General features: G+C 30.9%; 2 long non-coding RNA genes across 2 annotated transcripts; one reads left to right on the top strand and one right to left on the bottom strand.

The window, feature by feature from the left end:
- The first annotated feature begins 2,140 nt into the window (after positions 1-2,140).
- LOC107956556 (uncharacterized) lies at positions 2,141-10,652 on the top strand. Its single transcript, XR_001700155.2, has 2 exons — positions 2,141-3,051; positions 10,506-10,652. It is a non-coding gene; the product is annotated as an uncharacterized lncRNA (long non-coding RNA).
- LOC121219349 (uncharacterized) lies at positions 4,520-4,864 on the bottom strand. The gene is made up of 2 exons (XR_005916043.1): positions 4,678-4,864; positions 4,520-4,561 (listed from the first exon to the last, which is right to left on the bottom strand). It is a non-coding gene; the product is annotated as an uncharacterized lncRNA (long non-coding RNA).
- Positions 10,653-21,094: the final 10,442 nt, after the last annotated feature.

The following is a 21,094-nucleotide window of genomic DNA, read 5'->3' as shown; positions in this document are numbered from 1 at the left end:
ATATTCATAATAAAAATGCAGAATTAGATAATTGGTGAATACAAGTGAATAAGACACTATAATAATACTCCTTTCTTGTATCTCTATATCTATTCGACTGCTCTCTAGACATGTCTTGTTAAATCGAATTATGCATCACCATTGATAAGGTATTAAAATATCTAACAATTATATGTAGTACCCAGATCCATTTAGTCACATTTCAATTATCAATGATAAAATAAAATTCTTTTATTCACTATTATATTCACAACAAAAAGGCATAATTGGAACATTGGTAAATATAAATGAATGAAACACTATAATGATATTTTATTTTTCTTGCATCACTCTATTTCAATCTAATTGCTCTCTAGATGTCTTATTAAATCGAATTATGTGTGACTATTGATAAGGTATCGAGATAGTTAACATTCAACTGAAACTTCAACAAAGAATCAAAGGTTGTAAGGGTATTTAATAGATATCTTTAGTTTATCCCACAGGATTTACACAACTTAGAAGCAGAGATCAAATCTTTTGTTACTCATATTTTTAATGCACATGTGGTATGAAATATATGCTACGGTGATACTTTCCAATTTTTCTTGAAGTGTTTTTCTTTATCAAAATTTCAATATTTGTATAGGTGATTGTTTAGATATAAACAATATATAACTTTGAGTCTACAACTCTATTTTCTTAATAATTTCATCAACAGGACTTACATCTGGCATAAAAGATAAATAAAAATGAATTTGAATTGTTGATTCATATTGGTGTATTTCGCTTCAATGTGTGTCCTAGATTGTAAGGTGGAGCACTTTAATGCACATATGGGAGTGTAGATTGAATATATACCAATATCCGACTATATGGTTCCATACTACGGGCTGCAAAGTGATTAGTTTACGTGCAATGTATTAATTGATTAATGCAGAGTGATATGGTAACAATGGTAAATGAATGATATTATATACTACTAAACGTATATCTTGATAAATTTAACATGTTAAATTTGTCAAAGACAAGACTCTAGTATAAATACCTCCAACCTTCAATCACCAATGAATAAGGAAAGATTGAATAAGCCAGAAGTAATGTGATTGAGTGTAAAAGATATAATATTTGTAAATGTAAGAAAGTGATCAGGAGTAAACATAAATGAACAAATGACTTGTGATGCAAGGTAATGAATTACTATATAAGTAGCAAATTGTTGGACAAATGAAAGAGTGTCGCCTTAATTGGTAAAATAACCAATCAATGCTTAGCGGTTCTCGAATGAATTCCACGCATTAAGTATACTCTAGGTGAGGAATTTGTAAGAGGGTATTCATTTGTATCTAAGATTTTCAAAATTTTTAATAAATTTAAATATATTGGAACATTTTATAATTTATAAGTAATTTCAACGGACAATTTACTTTGTATGAAATGGGGCAATTAATTTCTAGCCCTTCTTTAAAATCAAATTAAATTCATAGTAATGTTAAAATAATAATTAAATGTATATTTGTATTAAAAATTAATTATTAAAATTTTAAAAATTATATTTGTTTTTATTAATATTTATTAGAATTATTTAATATTAAATTATAGTTAAAATAATACTTATATAAGAAATAATATAATAAAAATTACTGGATGGGGGTAAATTGAAGATTATCCTCTCCAATGAGACATAGTGAAATAGTCTAGTGCACTCACTTGATCTCTTGAGCCCCCAATTAAAAATTAGGATTTGGTGAGACATATTTTAAATTTTTAAAAAGTATTGAATTGATTTTTTTAAAAGAAAATATTAACTAAAATGTTTAACATTGTAATTTGAATGGCAATTCGCATGTTCTTCATTCATTCATTCTTTTTTTTTTAAGATTTTATGAAAATTTTTATAGTTTTTTGAATTTTTTTAAATATTTTTAAATTATTTCTTGACGTGACATTTAAGACAAATAATACCATGTTAACATAAAATGCACGTAGACTACCATGTAGGTAGTTACGCCAACATCATTAAAAGAGTTAATGTTTTAGTCTAACATTTCTATTAAAGAAAATGATTTATTTTTTTAAAAGATTAACGGTCAAATTTAACTCAAAAAAATTCAAATAGACAAAAAAGGTAAAGCGGTTTGATTTTTTTTTAAAAATTAATACTCAAATATTTTAATTAAATAATAACAATCAAATTCGCAAAAAAAAAACCCCTTAAAAAGTTAAATAAAAGTTTGGAAGATATAGTGAAAGATAATACATTTGGGACTACTCAAAAGTCCAGAGTTGAGTGAAATTAGCATTACATAGGCCCCAATTGCAGGCGTTGAATCATCTCCTTCAAAGGAAACAATTAGCAGATAAATTCTCCTTTTGGCTCAATTTGATTTACTTGTAAATTATCATACTACACAATATAATACAATGGGTTGATTTCTTTTATTTACACCCATCTCCATATTTATCTCTAAATTCTTCTTCTTATCTTGAAACTTCTTCTCCTCCTCCTCCTCCTTTCCACCACCTTCTTTATCCTCCTTATCTTCACACTCCTCATCTTTCTTCTCCTCCTCCTCCTTCTTATCTCCTTTCTCCTCCTTACGATATTCTTGTCCCTCCAACTTCTCTTCTTTCTCGTCTTCTTATTCTTTTTCTTTACTATCGTCATGCTTTTTCAAAACTCGCTCTCTCCCATACTTTCCAACTCTATAAATATTAGAATTTGCGGTGACCAGCACCTAATCTGTATGACTTTGGATTGAAACTGCCAACCTAATTTGTTTACAAATGTATTACAGGTTTATGGAACATAAAAGGATTGAAATCTCAATATATGAATAGTGGCATGGGGGTCTCATAATTTCCACCGCTGCATCTTTCCTATACAGTTTCAAGGCAGGTTTATAAGTTTTAATACAATGATGCAATGTTGCAAACCTTTTATAATCCACCTTTATCCCTTATTTTAGGGTTTTCTTTTCAACGTTAATCTGTCTGATTAATGGCTCGACTGCATTTTGTCTCGGCGAGAATTATGAATATCCACATATCAATGCACCTAGTCCTTGTAAGGTAAACATTTTTTTGCCTTATTTCTTTACTATTTTTAGTTTCGAGGTTTTGGTCCACATTTGAGCACATCGGCTCTTGTAATTTATTTCAGTCCATTAAGATTAGTGTAGGGTTGTCGAGACCATACAAAATAATCATGCTAATGATCACTAGGGTGAAATTCATAGACATCGACCATAATTCTTATTAAATTTAAAATTTAGTATAGGAATAAAAATAATTAAAAGTTGGGGAAATTTTAATAAGATGGAACCCTAGCCGAATGTAAAATCTCCATTTAATTCATGAGTTGGACCATAGATGTAAAGATAGTTTTCAGTGTTTCGTCATGTCTATCAATCAATCTCTCCTTACCATTTCTTACTCATTATTTCGCCTATGTACATGCCATTTACTTAGATCAAAATGGTGGAGATTTCATACTCTTCTTCTTCAAGTCTTTAAGATGTGAAGAGATTGATCCTCGACAAATCCTCACTTCACATCTTTACCCACGCATTAAAAATAATGCAGTAAGCTTGTGAAAGCTTAGTAAATACGATGAGAATTAAACTTACCTTTTCATTAATTAAATGTAAACAAAATACAAAAATGTTATAATAATTAAGTTTAGAGCTTAACATCAATAGAATTTCTATACTATACCTCATTTATTATGCTTGAATTCATTATCATTCCAGTCACTTATGCTTAATCTTAACACAATAATCTTAACCTTATTTTATCTTTTAGAATTTATCGAATGTCCAATGTATATTTAACAGAACATGTAGAATATGCAAAAGTAATACAAAGATGCACTAAAGTGCAATAATAGAACATAGTAGCATCAGAGTGCTATGTTAAAACATAATAGAGTTGAAGTGTTTAATCAAAACAAAGTGGCATCGAAGTGCATTAACAGAACAAAGAGCACACTAAATGCTTTCTAATGGCATGTCATCTATACTTTACTAGTTCATATCTTGCCTATATGGACAAATATAATAGAGTCAATTTCTCATTTACATTTCAGAACAAAATTTATATACTTTTGAATTTTTTTTCAATTTAATCCCCATCAGTTCAAAACTCCACAATCATTCTCATAATAGTTCAAAATCATGACATAAATCATTCAATAGCATATATCACTTCATATATATAAATACATATATTCATTCATAATTTTTACCTTTCATATAAACTTTTCCCCATTTTACAAATTAGTCCCTTTTCTCAAACTTTCAATACAAAACATAATATTATTACCTTGTAATTGATATCCAATAAATTTCAACACATTCACTAATTAATATCAACTAAGTATTAACATATTCATGTACAATATTAATCACATAAATATTAATATAGTTGATCTAACAAAATTCTATACTTAGATATTTATTAAGTAAAAAGTATTGTTGTACTTACTACCAAAGGCTTGGAATCAAGCTTTCTTTGCCTTCTTCTATTCTTTGGTTTTTTCTTTGCCTTTGTCACCAACTTGTTGTTTGCTTCTCCTAATTTTCTTCATTTTCACATAAAAGCATACAAGATTTACTTATCAAAATTATAATCAAATAACATATCTATGTTCTTTAAACAAAACTAACATGAAATTCATGAAAAACTGATCATACTTACCTTAATCTCTTATGATCAAACCTTAATTCTTATTTTCTCTCTCCTCTAAGACAACTATGGTTGCACTTCTCATGAAACTAAGATAGCTACTAAGTTTTTCTATTGATTTCACTAAATATTCATAAAGAAAATTGGAGGAGTTAAGCTTGGAAGACTTGGAAATGGTGGAAAATAGACTAAAATGAATAAAAACTAAACCTTAATTTTGTTCATGAAGGAAGTAACGTGTGGGAGAGAAAAGATGAATAAATGCCATCATCCTTTCTTCATGTTTCTAAAATAATATCTATTAGTTTAATAATTTTAAAAAATAAACATTAAAATATTTCCACCACTTATCATTCTACATCAATTTAGTCCTTAACCATTAACATGTTATAATTATCTAAATTATAGGTTGACCATTTAGTCCATCAACTTTCTCTACAATACCATTCATAGTCATACTCTCTTTTGGTAAAATTTCACCTCTAATCCCTCCTCTTTTTCCCTTCAATTCAATCTAATCACTCCAACTCTTAATTCTCTCACTTTTGCCCCAATACTTTTCACTCTCTTACAATTTAGTCAATACTCAAATTTATTTCTCACAATATACGAGCCTTTTCAATTACCTTCAGTATCTATCTTCACCCTCTACTAACTTTGATAATTTCTATTTGATAACCTTCTCATATTGTAATATATTTTAAATCATTTTATCTAAATTCATGTGTCATATGATTAAACATAAATAGTAAAGTTAGCTCTCTTTTCTTTCTTCTTTAGATCATTTTGTACGATTTAGTCCTCTCAAATTTTTGGGGAGATTTTAATTTGGTGACTCAAAATGAAATCTTTGTAATTTCGTTTTTTAACTTTTAGAGTATTTTTATTTTAGTCACCTAAACGTTAAATTTTTAACGGCAATTAACTTGTACACACCACATCATGTTCACACTTTCATTGTGGTCACCCAACTTATAGCTTGCTTTCATTTTGGTCACTCAAAAAATATCTTCTTCTTTTTTTTAAAATATTGATCGGGATAAAAAAATAAAGATTAAAGTGAAAAAGCGGTAAAAACTAAAATAATGCTTTAAAAATTGTCAAAATGTACTTGTTTACCTCCTTGTTGAAATTTCTAAATTTTTTTTTCAATATTGAAAATTGAAATTTCAAATATCAAAATCAATTAAATAAGTTATCCAAGGTTTTTTGTAACGACTTGAATTTAGTGATATCGAAAACAGTGGTTCAAGACCATTAAATCCGACGAGTGAGTTCGAAAATTTATTAGTTATTATTTATGAGTCAAGTTTGACTTTAGAAAGACATTTGAATTAGTAATTTGTGATTTAGAAGAATTTATTAGGTAAATTGGGTTTGAAAATGAGGTATCGAGACCTCGATTTCATAAACCGAGCCGTAAATATTTTTATAAATATTTACGAAGTGCCATTAAGTTAGTATTAAATATTTGTTAGAAAATTTTAACATTTTGATAGTTAATTAAATAAAAAGGACTAAATTGAAAAAGGTGCAAAACTTGCTAGTTAAAGAAATAGAGATTAAATAGCTTAAGTGTTAAATAAGCGAGGACCAGAAAGGCAATTAAACACTTGTAAAAAGGCTGAAACGGTATGTGCAGAGAAAAATCTTGAAATTGGATGACTTAGGGTCAAAATGGTCATTTGGGAATTAAGATAAAAATTGAAACAAGTGACTAAATTGAATTTTAGACATTTCTTCATCAATCTTCAGCCAATACCATAGAAGGGTCTCCAAAAGCTGGTTTTTCATATTTTTACATCATTTGAGTTCAATTTTTGCTCTTTTCTTAAATTTTTTTTGTGTTTTTAAGACTTTTACAATTAGGTCTAACTATCTAATTCATTAGTTTTTGATTTTATAGATAATTTTGAAACTTAGCATTGGTGAGTTCTGGACTTTTGTGATGAATTAATATATTTAGAGCTTTAATTTTATTATATGGGGATTTTATCAAGTGATTTTGATAAATATTAATTTTAGGACCAAATTGTGAAAAGGTTAACAATTAGGGTTTAGTGTTGAAATTATGGATATCAAGAGCTGTATATTAGCCTAGAATGTTTAGATAAATTTCCAATTGAGAAAAAAATTAGCTCAATTGATGGATTAATTAGTAAGGGACTAATTTGTAAAAATTGTCAAAATTGGAGTAATTGTGTAATTTCAAAAAATTGAGGGGTATTAATTGTGAAGTGAATTGAAACTGAAATATATGCTAATGAATGAATAATGTTACATTCTAGATCAAGAGACCGTAGATAAATGTGAAAAGAGAAAATAGCAGAATAGTCCTTAAACTTCTTCAAATCTTGCAACTTAACGCAGGTAAGATCGTATGGTTAAATTTAAATTTTAAATGTTAAATTAATGAATAGTATTATGTATTTATTTATATCATTTGTTGAAAATAAAATTAATGTTAAAGTTATGAAATTGAATTGAATGTTCGAAACGAACGAAATGCGGGATTGATGCAGTCATTCTAGCAAAGGAAAAATTGACAGCAATTTACCCAAGTAAACCGAGGTTCAGCATTTGTTGCAAACTTTCGTGTTTACTTTCCGTTTAGCTCTCATGAGCTTCAGTTAACTCATATGAGTTTCCGTTTAACCCTAGTAGGTTTCCGTTTAGCTCTTTTGAGCTTCAGTTTAACCCTTATGGGTTTCCATTTAGCTCCTATGAACTTCTGTTCAACCCTTATGGGTTTCTGTTTAGCACTCATGTGCTTCTGTATAGCCTTCGGGCTTCTATATACGATGTACTCAAATTCGTAAGACGTTTTCCAATTTGTTAAAGGTTGGTAAGTGGCATATGGAATTTGTAACACCCCTTACCCGAGACCGTTTCCGGAGTCGAGCACGAGGCATTACTTAGCTTATCTTACCAATTCGGAGCATAAAAACTAGGTTTGAAAATTTATTTCATTATTCGCAGCAAATCTGTCCAATCGCGTAGCAGTTACTAAATTAATTATAACTTGAGCTACAGAACTCAAAATTTAATTCCGTAAATTTTCCCTGAAACTAGACTCATATATCTACTCACCATAAAATTTTTTAGAATTTTTGGTTCAGCAAATTAGTACAGTTTATTAGTTAAAGTCTCCCCTGTTTCACCACCTGACTGCCCTGACCTCTAGTCACTAAAAATAAGTTTTCTCACTGTAGGATTTTCATATGAAGTTCTTACTTGTTTCTACAGAAAATAGACTCATTAAGAAATCTAAGCATGTAAATTTCAACTCATAACCATTTTTGTACAATTTTTAATTATTTTCTAAACTCAGAACAGGGGACTCCAAAAACAGTTCTGACCCTATCTTACTAAAATTCACATATCTTAAAATATAAATTTCCTTTTTCTACACCGTTATTTTTCCATGAAAATAGACTCAACAAGATTTAATTCCATATATCATTCACCCTCTAATTCATTTTATACTATCTTGGGTGATTTTTCAAATTCACGTCACTGTGCTGCCTGATTTCTGTTTCTTTGCAAAATTTTATCCTTTCATGATTTCCATGCATAATTTATCACCTAATCTTTCATAACAACAAACACCTTCATCCTTAATCATTTTAATAACCATACATCATCAAATACTTACACATCACTCATTAGCAAAATCATCATTACAAACATACAAAATAACTAAATCCCTATACATGCCATAACTCAAACGTGTTTCGATATAAAATACCGAGCAGTTGTAGTTGATAGTGTGGACGATCTCCGACTTCTTTAGGATCCTTGAAGTAGCTTTGCAATACTATAAGAGAAAGAGAAATAAAAGAAGTAAGCATAAAGCTTAGTAAGTTTACTAGCAAATAAATAACAATATTTAACTTAAATAATTAAACTCAATGTCTATATCTCTAGTTTACTCTTTAGTTAATCTCATACTAGTTCTCTTACTTGTTTACTTAGAATACTTGTGTGCATAACTTACTCAATCCTTGCTGCATCGTTGAACATCAATTGATAGTATAATAAGTTCTTAAGTCTTACAACTTACCTGAGCTTGCCATTTATGCTTTAAACTGAACTTTCATGAACATGATTCGTTTACAAGCCCGTTGAGCTACATTGGAATAATAAGGATACTCAGGTCTCTTCTGATAATAACATGCCAAAGCCATGTCCCAGACATGGTCTTACATGGGGTGTTCTCGTGATGGTGCCCATGCCATGTCCCAGACATGGTCTTATAGGGGACCTCTCATCTCGGTGCCAACGCCATGTCCCAGACATGGTCTTACATGGGACCTCTCGTCTCGGTGCCCATGCCATGTCCCAGACATGGTCTTACAGGGGACCTCTCATGATCTTAAAGATGCCAATGCCATGTCCCAGACATGGTCTTACATGGGATCTCTTTACCCAAATGTCATGACATTCGTATCCAGTACTATCCTTATGTATCAACGGGACTTTTAAATTTTAATTCTCTATCATTTCATGCTTGGATCATCATCAAATAAATTCATAAAATAAATTCATAATTGCTGGAAATTAACAGCATTAATAATAAATATTGAAATATTGCATTTATTTACCGTAAACTTACCTCGGTACCAATTATAGCCAAATTCACCAACTTAGTCTTCAACTTTATTCTTCCCTTTGTCTAACCTCGAGTTTCGTACTTCTTAATCTAAAATAGTAAATTTAACTTATTTAATAATCACATTCATCAAAACAGCCCTCGACTCTAACTTTTTCAAAATTACAATTTTGCCCCTAAACTTTTACATAATTACATTTTTGCCCCAAGGCTCGGAAATTAAACTTCATCTCTTATTCTTATGTTTTATAACATTCTGAACATTTTTCCCTTCTATGGCAACATCAAATTCCCACTCTAACATGTACTTATGAACATTAGGTATTTTTACCGATTATGTCGTTTTACTCGTTTTCACTTAAAATCGCTTAGCAAAAGTTGTTTAACATAATTTCTAGCTTCATATTCTATCATAAAACATCAAAATAAACACTTTTCACCTATGGGTATTTTTCCAAATATAAACCTTAGGTTAAATTATTGCTAGAATAAGCTAAATTAAGCTACCGGGATCTCAAAAACGTAAAGAACATTAAAAACGGGGCTTGGGATCACTTACTATGGAGCTTGGAAGCTTGAAAACCCTAACTATGGCTTCCCCCCCTTGCTGATTTCGTTCATATGAAGAAGATGATGATTTTTGCCATCTTTTTCCCTTTTAATTCATTTTAATTACTAGATTACCAAATTGCCCCTAACTTAAAAATTTTCTATTTCACTTATCTCATGTCCATTTTTGTCTACCAAGTTACCAATGGTATAATTACCATATAAGGACCTCCAATTTAAAGTTTCATAACAATTGGACACCTCTAACATGTAGAACTCAACTTTTGCACTTTTTACAATTTAGTCCTTTTGACTAAATTGAGTGCCCAAACGTCGAAATTTTCGAACGAAATTTTCAAAAAATCATTTTGTGAAATTGTAGACCATAAAAATATAAGAAAAATAAAATTTTTCTCATCGGATTTGTGGTTCCGAAACCACTGTTCCGATAACCTCAAATTTGGGCCATTACAGAATTAATGTTTGAAGATTTAAAGTTATTATTGTTATTGATCAGAATAAGTGGATCCATCAATTGAAGTTGTGATTGGCAGGAAGTGTATATAAAATTATTTATTTAAATGAATTATTATATTATGTTCGGTAAGATTTATGATTGAAACCAATGAACTTACTAAGCTTCATTAAGCTTACTTGTATTGTTTAATGTTTTTTGTAGATTTTCGAGAAATCGGGAGATTGGATCAACACTTCAGATCACATTATCTAACTTGCTCTAATAGATTTTGTTATACATATTATGGTTTATATGGAATGTATAGGGATTGAAATGGTTGTGTAAATGCTAAGAATTATATTTTGTTTATGTTTCAAGTTAACTTATAAATAATTGGTTCTATAATGTTTGGTATAGTATTAGTATGGTTAATGGATAGATAGATCCTAGGCTTAGAGATGAATAAATTGATAAAACATGTTAATATAAGTAGTTGTATGTGTGAATTGTTTTATGATCCAATTAGAATGTTAGAATATATGTGATAATATGATTATATTAAAGTTAGAAATTGGTCGTTTTAGAGATATTATTATGGTCTATATGTATGAAATTTGAAGTGTGTAGGTTGAAGTCAAGAATGGGTGAAAAAAAATGTCATAAAATGGCCTATTTTCGTCTACACGAGCAGAGACACGAGCGTATGTCTCAGCCGTGTGTGAAACATGGCCTAGCACATGGGCATATGGTATGGTTGTGTGTCCTCTGCACCTTAAAATTTAGAAACAGAATACCCAGGTTTTTGCACACAGCCTAGTAGACGGACGTGTGGCTTGGCCGTGTGACCCAAGTCAGAGAGTTACACGGGGAAGGATATGGGCTAGGACACGACCGTGTGCCTCACATCGAACACCTACACAACCGACCACACTAGCGTGTGTCCCCTGTACCTAGGAAAATTTTTGAAATTTCATGAAAAATTCTATGAGTTTTCGATTTAGTCCCGATTTGTTTCTAACACATAAATTGGGCCTCGAGGGTCCATTTAAGGGACAATATGATTGAATATGATTGGTTTCAGATATAAATAGTAAATGTCATGAATTAACCGTATTGTTCTGTAAACTCTGGTAATGCTCCGTAACCCTATTCCGGCGACAGATATGGGTTAGGGGTGTTACATTTTTTATCCCTTAATAGTGTCAATTGATTTGTTACTATAATATTAAAATTAAATTTAATTAATTAATTTAGTCTCCTTTTAAATCTTATTAAAACCAACTCAAATAAATAATCTTTAATAATTGTATATTAAACCCAAATTTTTTTTGATTATATGATCTCGAGTCTTTCAATTGTAAATTAATTAATTTTATATTCCATGCCAAACAAAACATGAAATTTTCATTTCTTAATTTACCCAAACCTAGAACAAGCAATTCATTTAATTAATTGCAATTATTTTTCTTTACTTTTAACTTACTATGGAAGATTCAAGATCATATAATCAAAAAAATTTTAAGTAAACAATTATTAAATGAATTATTAAGTTGATTTCATTAAAAATAATATGGAAATATAAGATAAAAATTTAAAATGTAGGAGATTAATCTAATTAATTTCAATATTACTGTCGAAACCATTTTTTTTATTTGGAAAAAAAATGTGGATCGACTTTGAAAATGAAAATGGGAGTCGCCACCGATCTTTTATTGGGGTGTGATCGGATCACCTTGAAAACGATTTTAGGTCTACGAATTTTGAGAAAACAATTTCGGGAGTCGGTTACGCACGAGGAAGGGTTAGCACCCTCGCAACGCCCAAAAATTGGTACCGAATTGATTGTTTAATTTCTTAGTGTTGAAATTTTGAAAAGATTTTAAAATACGATCCTTTGAAAAGAAAACTTGAATAATTGAATTGGATTATAAGACATACCCATTTCAAAGAAATAAATTGTCACACTCAGTGAGTTAGGGTGCAACAGTTCAATCTTCGAAATTAAGTTTGTCTTTTTAAATTTTTAAAATTCATGCATTTTGAGAAGGATATTTGGTTATTTGGGTCAAACGAGAAATCAGAATCCAGTAAGTTAGGGTTTAATTTCTCGAAATTCCTAAACACCGAATATTGCCTTTATTTTAAAATCCTTAACTTGAGGTAACAAAATGTCATATCCAGTGAGTTAGGATCCAACATTTTGAAATCCCGAAAAAAAAACTTTATTTAGAATTTGTATGGTTTTATTGCAAAATAAATACTTGACTATCTAAATTCATCAAAAAGAATTGAAGCCCAGTAAGTTAGGGCACAATCCTCTTGAGAATCATGAACATCGAGCATTTTTTAAAATTATGGAATAGCATGATTGTAATGCTTTAATAAAACACATCTTTTTAAAACAAATATAGCATAATTAATATATAGTGTAAAAGATAAATGGTAATCTAAACACATACTAAGAAGTAACAAGCAAGCAATAGATAAACACAAATAACGATAATTTTATTCATATTATACAAACCCCAATATCAACAGTTAAATATCAAATGAATTAACAATCAATTTTCTAAAAGATGCATCAAAATAATCACAAGGAGGAAAACAAAATAATTAATATGTCCTATGTATAAAAGTTATAAATAAATTAGATACATGATTTTCATAATAGATACAAAATAAAATAATAATACATTGGATAATTAGTATTTGAAATAAATTGGAAATAAATTTGAAATAAACAATATACATTTATTAGTTTGACATAAATAATGCATATAATAATATGATAATAATGATACATATATACTAGTATACATAAAAAAAATGGAGTAGGGAAGGTATAGGGCAAAATACCAAAAAAAGCCCATTTTTTTAAAATTTATCGAAATGGGCCCGGTATTTTATTATTTGCCGAAATGGGCCTTTTCCCCGAAAACGTGTCCACGTAGCGCGATGTCAGGGGACGTGTCAGCAAAGCGCGCCACGTAAGCGCGCTTTGTTGCCACGTAGGCAAAGCGCGCTGACGTGGACGCGTTTTGCTGCCACGTAGCGCGCCCCTGGGACGTGTTTTCTGTTGGAATATTTTCAAATATTTATAGTATCCCAATAACTATAAATGAATGGGTGTAATTAATCAAAAGATAAAACTTTTGGTCATTGGTCAAAAATTATATCATTTGATTTTTTTAAAAAAAGAATTATAACTATTCAAAAAATATTATTTGAATAGTTACAAAATTAAATGAATAATTATTATTATTTATTTATTCATAAAGACACCTATTGAAAGATGTCTCTATGAAGAGACATGAAAATTCCTATAAATAGGAATAGGATTTCATTTGGAAATCATATCAACAAATTCTAATATTATTTCTTCTCTTCCTTCATTTTCTAATATTATTAGATTATTCTATAAAGTATTGCTGCAGAAATCCTTTGTAGAAATTGAGTTTTTGTTATACATTACTCAGTGCATAGTGGACTATTCTCGTCAGTGCAAAACGCAAATAGTCATTGGCTTCATTGTATCCTCGAGGTTAATTTGCTTGGAACTCGTTTGCACACTGAAGATAAGTGGGGGCGAATATAACCTTAAAGATAGTGGCTTGATACACGCCTTGGAGCCTGTCCTATTTCTTCTTTTTCTTTTCGAGTTCCGATCGTGTGTTCGAGTTTTTTTCCTTACCGGAGTTTTGTACTAACAATTTTAAGGTTATATTTCATGATGACTACCACAACACATGAAAGTGGAACACTAAGGGAGTTGGCTTCCAACTTTGTTAAACTTGATCGTTTTGATGGTGGCAATTTTCGACGATGGCAGAAAAAGATGCACTTTTTGTTATCAACTTTGAAGATTGCTTATGTTTTGGATACTCCAAGACCTGAAGAGAACGAAAATGAATCTGTTGCTGCAACCCGAGAAAGACAAAAATGGGACAATGCTGATTACATGTGCATGGGCCACATATTGAATGGTTTATCTGATGGTTTGTTCGACAGCTACCAAAACGATGTCACCGCTAAAGAATTATGGGACAAATTGGAGGCAAGATACATGACCGAAGATGTTACAAGTAAGAAATTTCTTGTCAGTCGTTTCAATAATTATCAAATGGTTGATGGTCGTTCTGTTATGGAACAATTTCGTGATATTGAAAAGATGCTGAATCAATTTAAGCAATATGATATGAAAATGGATGAAATGATTGTGGTATCCTCCATAATAGACAAACTTCCTCCATCTTGGAAAGACTTTAAAAGAAGTCTAAAACATAAGAAAGAGGAAATATCTCTTGAGGCTTTGGCAAATCATCTTCGTATTGAAGAAGAGTATCGAAAACAAGATCAGAACCTAAATTCTGAAAATGCCAAAGTACATGTTACGGAGGAAGTACAGACTACTAAACCATTCAAGAGAAAGTTCAATCAGACTGATAGAGCACCTAAGTTCAAAAAGAAACAAAAGGGCTCATGCTATCATTGTGGAAAGCCGGGACATTTCAAGAATGAATGTCAATTTTTAAAGAAGAAATCATCTTCTAAGGCTGATAATAACGAAAAGTTCGTTGCAATGATATCTGAAATTAATATAGCACAAGATGATAATACATGGTGGATTGATACCGGAGCAACCAAACATGTGTGCAAAGACAAAAGCATGTTCACAAAGTTCACACAATGTGAAAATGACAATGTCTTGTACATGGGAAATTCTTCCACCGCAACAATTAAAGGCAAAGGGTCTGTTGAACTACAATTCACTTCTGGAAAGGTTTTAACCTTAAATGATGTATATTATGTACCAGAAGTTAGGAAAAATTTAGTGTCTGGAAGTCTGTTGAATAAGTTTGGTTTCAAACTTGTTTTTGAGGCAGATGAGTTTATTTTGTCTAAGGGAGGAATTTTTGTGGGAAAAGGGTATATGTATGAAAGCATGTTCAAACTTAATATTATTAATAAGAATAAAAATACTATTTCTGCTTATATGGTTGAATCATTTTGTTTGTGGCTTTATAGATTAGGTCATTTGAATTATAGAAAATTAAATGACATGTATAAATTAGATTTAATTCCTGTTTTTAATAATAATATTAAAAAATGCAATACCTGTATGTTGACTAAAATTACAAGAAATCCTTTCCCTAAGGTTAAAAGGAAAACAAAATTGCTTGATTTGATACATAGTGATTTATGTGACTTGCATAATACTCCTACATTAGATGGAAAGAAATATTTTGTTACTTTTATTGATGATTGTTCTAGATATTGTTATGTATATTTATTGCATTCAAAAGATGAAGCGCTTGATAAATTTAAAGTTTATAAATCTGAAGTTGAACTTCAGTGTGAATCATTTATCAAGTGCTTAAGATCGGATAGAGGTGGAGAATACTATAATCCAAGTTATTTTGAACTCACTGGAATTGTCCATCAAGTTTCAGCCCCTTACACACCACAACAAAATGGTGTAGCTGAAAGGAAAAATAGAGTCTTGATTGAAATGGTAAATTCAATGTTATCATATTCAGGTCTTGGACAGGGTTTTTGGGGAGAAGCTATTCTAACAGCTTGTCATATATTGAATAGAGTTCCTAATAAGGAAACTAAAATAACCCCCTATGAACAATGGAAGAAAAGGAAACCAAACCTTAATTATTTAAAGGTTTGGGGTTGTAAAGCTATTGTAAAAGTTCCAACACCTAAACGTAAAAAGTTAAGTGAAAGAGGAATTGAATGCATATTTATAGGTTATGCACATAATAGCAAGGCATATAGGTTCATAGTAATTGAACCAAATGATTCAATTTCAATTAATACGGTTATTGAATCAAGAGATGCTATTTTTGATAAAAATAGATTTAATTCTATATCAAGACAATTACAACCACAACAATTGATTCATTCTTCAAATGAGAATGAGATTCCATTGAAACAAATTGATAATAATGATGAATCTTGTCAAGAATTAAGAAGAAGTAAGAGGATTAAAAAGGTCAAAGATTTTGGACCAGATTTCATTATGTTTCTTGTAGAAGGAAAAGGTGAAAGTATATGCAATAAGATACCTTATTGTTATAATACCGAATCTGATCCTATTACATTTGAAGAAGCAGTGAAATCTCAAGACTCTGCTTTTTGGAAAGAAGCAATAAATGATGAAATGGATTCAATAATGGGAAATCAAACTTGGATCTTAGTTGATCTTCCACCAGGTTCCAAACCAATAGGTTGTAAATGGATCTTCAAAAAGAAAATGAAGGTCGATGGAACCATTGATAAATTTAAAGCAAGGTTGGTAGCAAAAGGTTTTACACAAAGACAAGGTATTGATTACTTTGATACCTATGCTCCAGTAGCAAGAATTGCTACAATTGGACTATTAATATCACTTACCTCTCTATATAATTTGGTTGTTCACCAAATGGATGTTAAAACTGCATTTTTAAATGGTGAATTGGAAGAGGAAGTGTACATGGAGCAACCGGAAGGATTTGTTGTGCCAGGACAAGAGCATAAGGTATGTAAGCTTGTTAAATCTTTATATGGGTTTAAACAAGCACCAAAACAATGGCACCAAAAGTTTGACAAGGTTGTTTTAGCTAATGGCTATAAAATAAATGAATCCGATAAGTGCATATATAGTAAATTTGATAATGGAAAGGGTGTTATAATTTGCTTATATGTAGATGACATGCTCATTTTTGGCACGGATTTGGAACAAATAGAAAACACAAAGAAATTCTTGTCAAACAACTTTGCTATGAAGGATATGGGTGTAGCAGATGTTATTCTTGGGATTAAAATAACCCGAGATGAAAGCACTATAGCTTTATCACAATCACATTACATTGAAAATGTGCTTAAAAAGTTTGATCTTTTCAACTGTATACCAGCATCTACACCCATGGATCCTCAATTAAAATTAGTATCTAATGCTGGTAGGAAAATTGATCAATTGAAATATGCAAGTCTAATTGGTTGTCTTATGTACATAATGACTTGTACAAGACCAGATATTGCATATGCTATTGGAAAATTGAGTAGATACACAAATAATCCAAGTAGTTTGCATTGGCAAGCTTTAAATAGAGTACTTAGGTACTTAAAGAAAACTATTAACTATGGATTGTGTTATAATGGATATCCTCCAGTTTTAGAAGGGTATTCAGATGCTAGTTGGATTACAAGTTTGGAAGATCATGCATCTACTAGTGGGTGGATCTTCATTCTTGGTGGATGAGTCATTTCTTGGGGTTCCAAGAAACAAACATGTATTACTGATTCCACCATGGCAGCAGAATTTATTGCATTAGCCGCTGCATCTAAAGAAGCAGAATGGTTAAGAAATTTGCTTTATGATGTACCTTTATGGCTTAAGCCAATTTCACCTATTTCTATCCGTTGTGATAGTGAGGCTACTCTAGCAAAGGCATATAGCCAAGTATATAATGGAAAGTCTAGACACATTGGATTAAGACATAGTTATGTCCGACAATTAATTTCTGATGGAGTGATCACTATTAATTATGTGAGGTCAAGTGAAAATTTGGCAGATCCTTTGACAAAAAGTCTTGCTAGAGATGCAGTAAAAAGGACCTCAAAAGGGATGGGACTCAAGCCTACTAATTAGAGTCACCCATGATGGAAACTCGACTCAACGCTTGGTATAACGTCAAGTCTTGAGTTCAATGAGACAAAGTACATCATTAGTATGTGACTATTAGCACTATAAATAAATCCATCCTAAGATTAAAGTGCTAGGTACCCGTAATGATAAGGGAAGGATGAGTAATGTACTCTTAATGGACCCATAACATAAATATGTTAGAGTGTTATAATTACGGGAACACTTTTGATGGGATCTACCTATGTGAGTGGAAGTGTGGCCGCTTCTAGGAGCTTAAGGGCTTGGCTCTGACAGCACTCATGAAAAGAGGACATAGACACATGGCTATAATAGTGTCCCTAGATACTATGCATTGACTGATGTTGAAATCATTGTGTGAGATGTGTTCAGTTAATCAAATGAAATAGTTGGTTCAAAGCTTAGTCTACCATACAATTTCGATTAACTTTAACATGTTTTCACTAAGTGAAGGTTCAATCGTAAGACACCTTTATTTATGCAAATTGGTTTCCAAGAATATCAAAATCTAAATATTTTGAAAATGGGGGGAGATTGTTGGAATATTTTCAAATATTTATAGTATCCCAATAACTATAAATGAATGGGTGTAATTAATCAAAAGATAGATAAACTTTGGTCATTGGTCAAAAGTTATATCATTTGATTTTTTTAAAAAAGAATTATAACTATTCAAAAATATTATTTGAATAGTTACAAAATTAAATGAATAATTATTATTATTTATTTATTCATAAAGACACCTATTGAAAGATGTCTCTATGAAGAGACATGAAAATTCCTATAAATAGGAATAGGATTTCATTTGGAAATCATATCAACAAATTCTAATATTATTTCTTCTCTTCCTTCATTTTCTAATATTATTAGATTATTCTATAAAGTATTGCTGCAGAAATCCTTTGTAGAAATTGAGTTTTTGTTATACATTACTCAGTGCATAGTGGACTATTCTCGTCAGTGCAAAACGCAAATAGTCATTGGCTTCATTGTATCCTCGAGGTTAATTTGCTTGGAACTCGTTTGCACACTGAAGATAAGTGGGGGCGAATATAACCTTAAAGATAGTGGCTTGATACACGCCTTGGAGCCTGTCCTATTTCTTCTTTTTCTTTTCGAGTTCCGATCGTGTGTTCGAGTTTTTTTCCTTACCAGAGTTTTGTACTAACATTGTCTCCGCACGTGAACAGTGCAACGGTCATTCTTTTTACCATTGCCCCCAATGATAAAAAAAACTATAAAACCCCCCACCCTTTCATTTTTTTCACAAACTAATCCTCTCTCAATTATTTTCTCAATTTCCTCTCAATTTGCTCTCAATTTCCTTCCAAATTTCTTTCAAATCCATATTTAATCTCAATTTGCTCTCAATTTCCTAAACCTAACCCTAATATGATATAATTTGATAAATTTACTAACAATTAATATAATTAACAATTAATAATTTGACTAACAAAATGTTAGATTTTACAAAATATTTTGACTGGTACTAATAATTAATAATTTGATATAATTTGATAAATTTACTAACAAATAATACAATTAACAATTAATAATTTTACTAAAAAAATGTTAGATTTTACAAAATGTTTTGATTGGTACAAAAAAATATAATTTGTTTACAATGACATTCAACTATTGCGATTTGGGCATGATCGACTTGTATGGCCTGGATTCCTACACCATCCGCATAACTTCTGTTGACTAGTTGTTTCTCGGATATCCATATTGTTACGTATTCTAGTCGAGCAAGGTCGACCCTTTGGTTTGCGACGCAATTCTCTATCCAGTAACAGCTTAAAAGGAGCGAGAGATACGGGCGGCCACTTACGTTCTTCAGGGACCGGTGGGAAAACATGTCTCCAGACGTTGTACATGTTTTCTAATTTGTACACTTCATCCACATAGCTCATCAAAAGGAAATTGAGAGCAAATTGAAATTAAATATGAATTTGAGAGAATTTTGGAAGGAAATTGAGAGCAAATTGAGAGGAAATTGAGAAAATAATTGAGAGAGGATTAGTTTGTGAAAAAAGTGAAAGGGTGGGGTTTTATAGTTTTTTTTTACCGTTGGGGGGCAACGGTCAAAGAAATGACTGTTGCACTGTTCACGCGTGGAGAAAACGCGTCCCTAGGGGCGCACTACGTGGTAGCAAAACGCATCCACGTCAACGCGCTTTGCCGTGGACGCGCTTTGTTGCCACGTAGGCAAAGCGCACCCTCAAGGACGCATTTTGCTGACACGTCCCTGTGTTGACACCATTTTTTGATAAAACGGGGTCGACTTGGATTTTGAAAACGAAAAAACGGGTTTGGTCCACGAAATTCAGAAAAACGGGTTTTTATGAGGTGTGATCGGGTCACCTCGTAAAAGTGGTTGTTTTTAATAAACAATTTAATTTTATTAAAACAACGAGTTTGGTCCACGAAATTCAGAAAAACGGGTTCGGGAGTCAGTTTCATACGAGGAAGGATTAGCACCCTCGTAACGCCCAAAATTGGTACCTAGTTGATTAGTTAATGTCTTAATGTCGAAAATTTAAAACTTTGAAGAATTTTAAAAATACGATCCTTGTATTAAAATGTTGAAAATTTTCGGGAAAATGGGCATTTTTCACTTTAATCGAGAAAGAGAATCATATTCAGTAAGTTAGGACACTGTGTCTCGAATTCCCGATACGCGAATGGATGCTAAAAATTTACTTGCTTAGAAGATATTTAGCTATCCCGGATTTAAAAAAAGGGTTCAGGCCCAGTAAGTTAGGACTTGATCTTTTCTTAATTTCCGAGATCATCTAAAGCTTAAGTTTGAGAAAAGACTCGTATATTTAGATTCATCGTGAAAATCGAAACCCTGTAAGTTAGGGTACGATCTTCTCGGATCTAAACATACGAAATGCCATTTATTTAAACCAATTTTGATATATCGAGTAAAATGAAACACGAGGTCGTAATAAAAGAATGCGAAAACAAATTACATTGTTGATATGCATAGCAAAACAATAATGAATACGATAGTGTAAAGATAATACGAGCAACAGCAACGAAAATGAGATAAATAAAAGAACAAAACAATAACATATAAGAATACAAGCATATAAATAAAGCTAAAACAATTCTTTCAAGATAATAATGAAAATGTAAATAAGTAGATAAA

The sequence above is a fragment of the Gossypium hirsutum genome, chromosome D07, assembly GCF_007990345.1.
Source record: "Gossypium hirsutum isolate 1008001.06 chromosome D07, Gossypium_hirsutum_v2.1, whole genome shotgun sequence".
NCBI classification, from domain to species: Eukaryota; Viridiplantae; Streptophyta; class Magnoliopsida; order Malvales; family Malvaceae; genus Gossypium; species Gossypium hirsutum.
The sequence above is the reverse complement of the archived record's forward strand: the minus strand, read 5'-3'. Positions and strand labels throughout refer to the sequence as shown.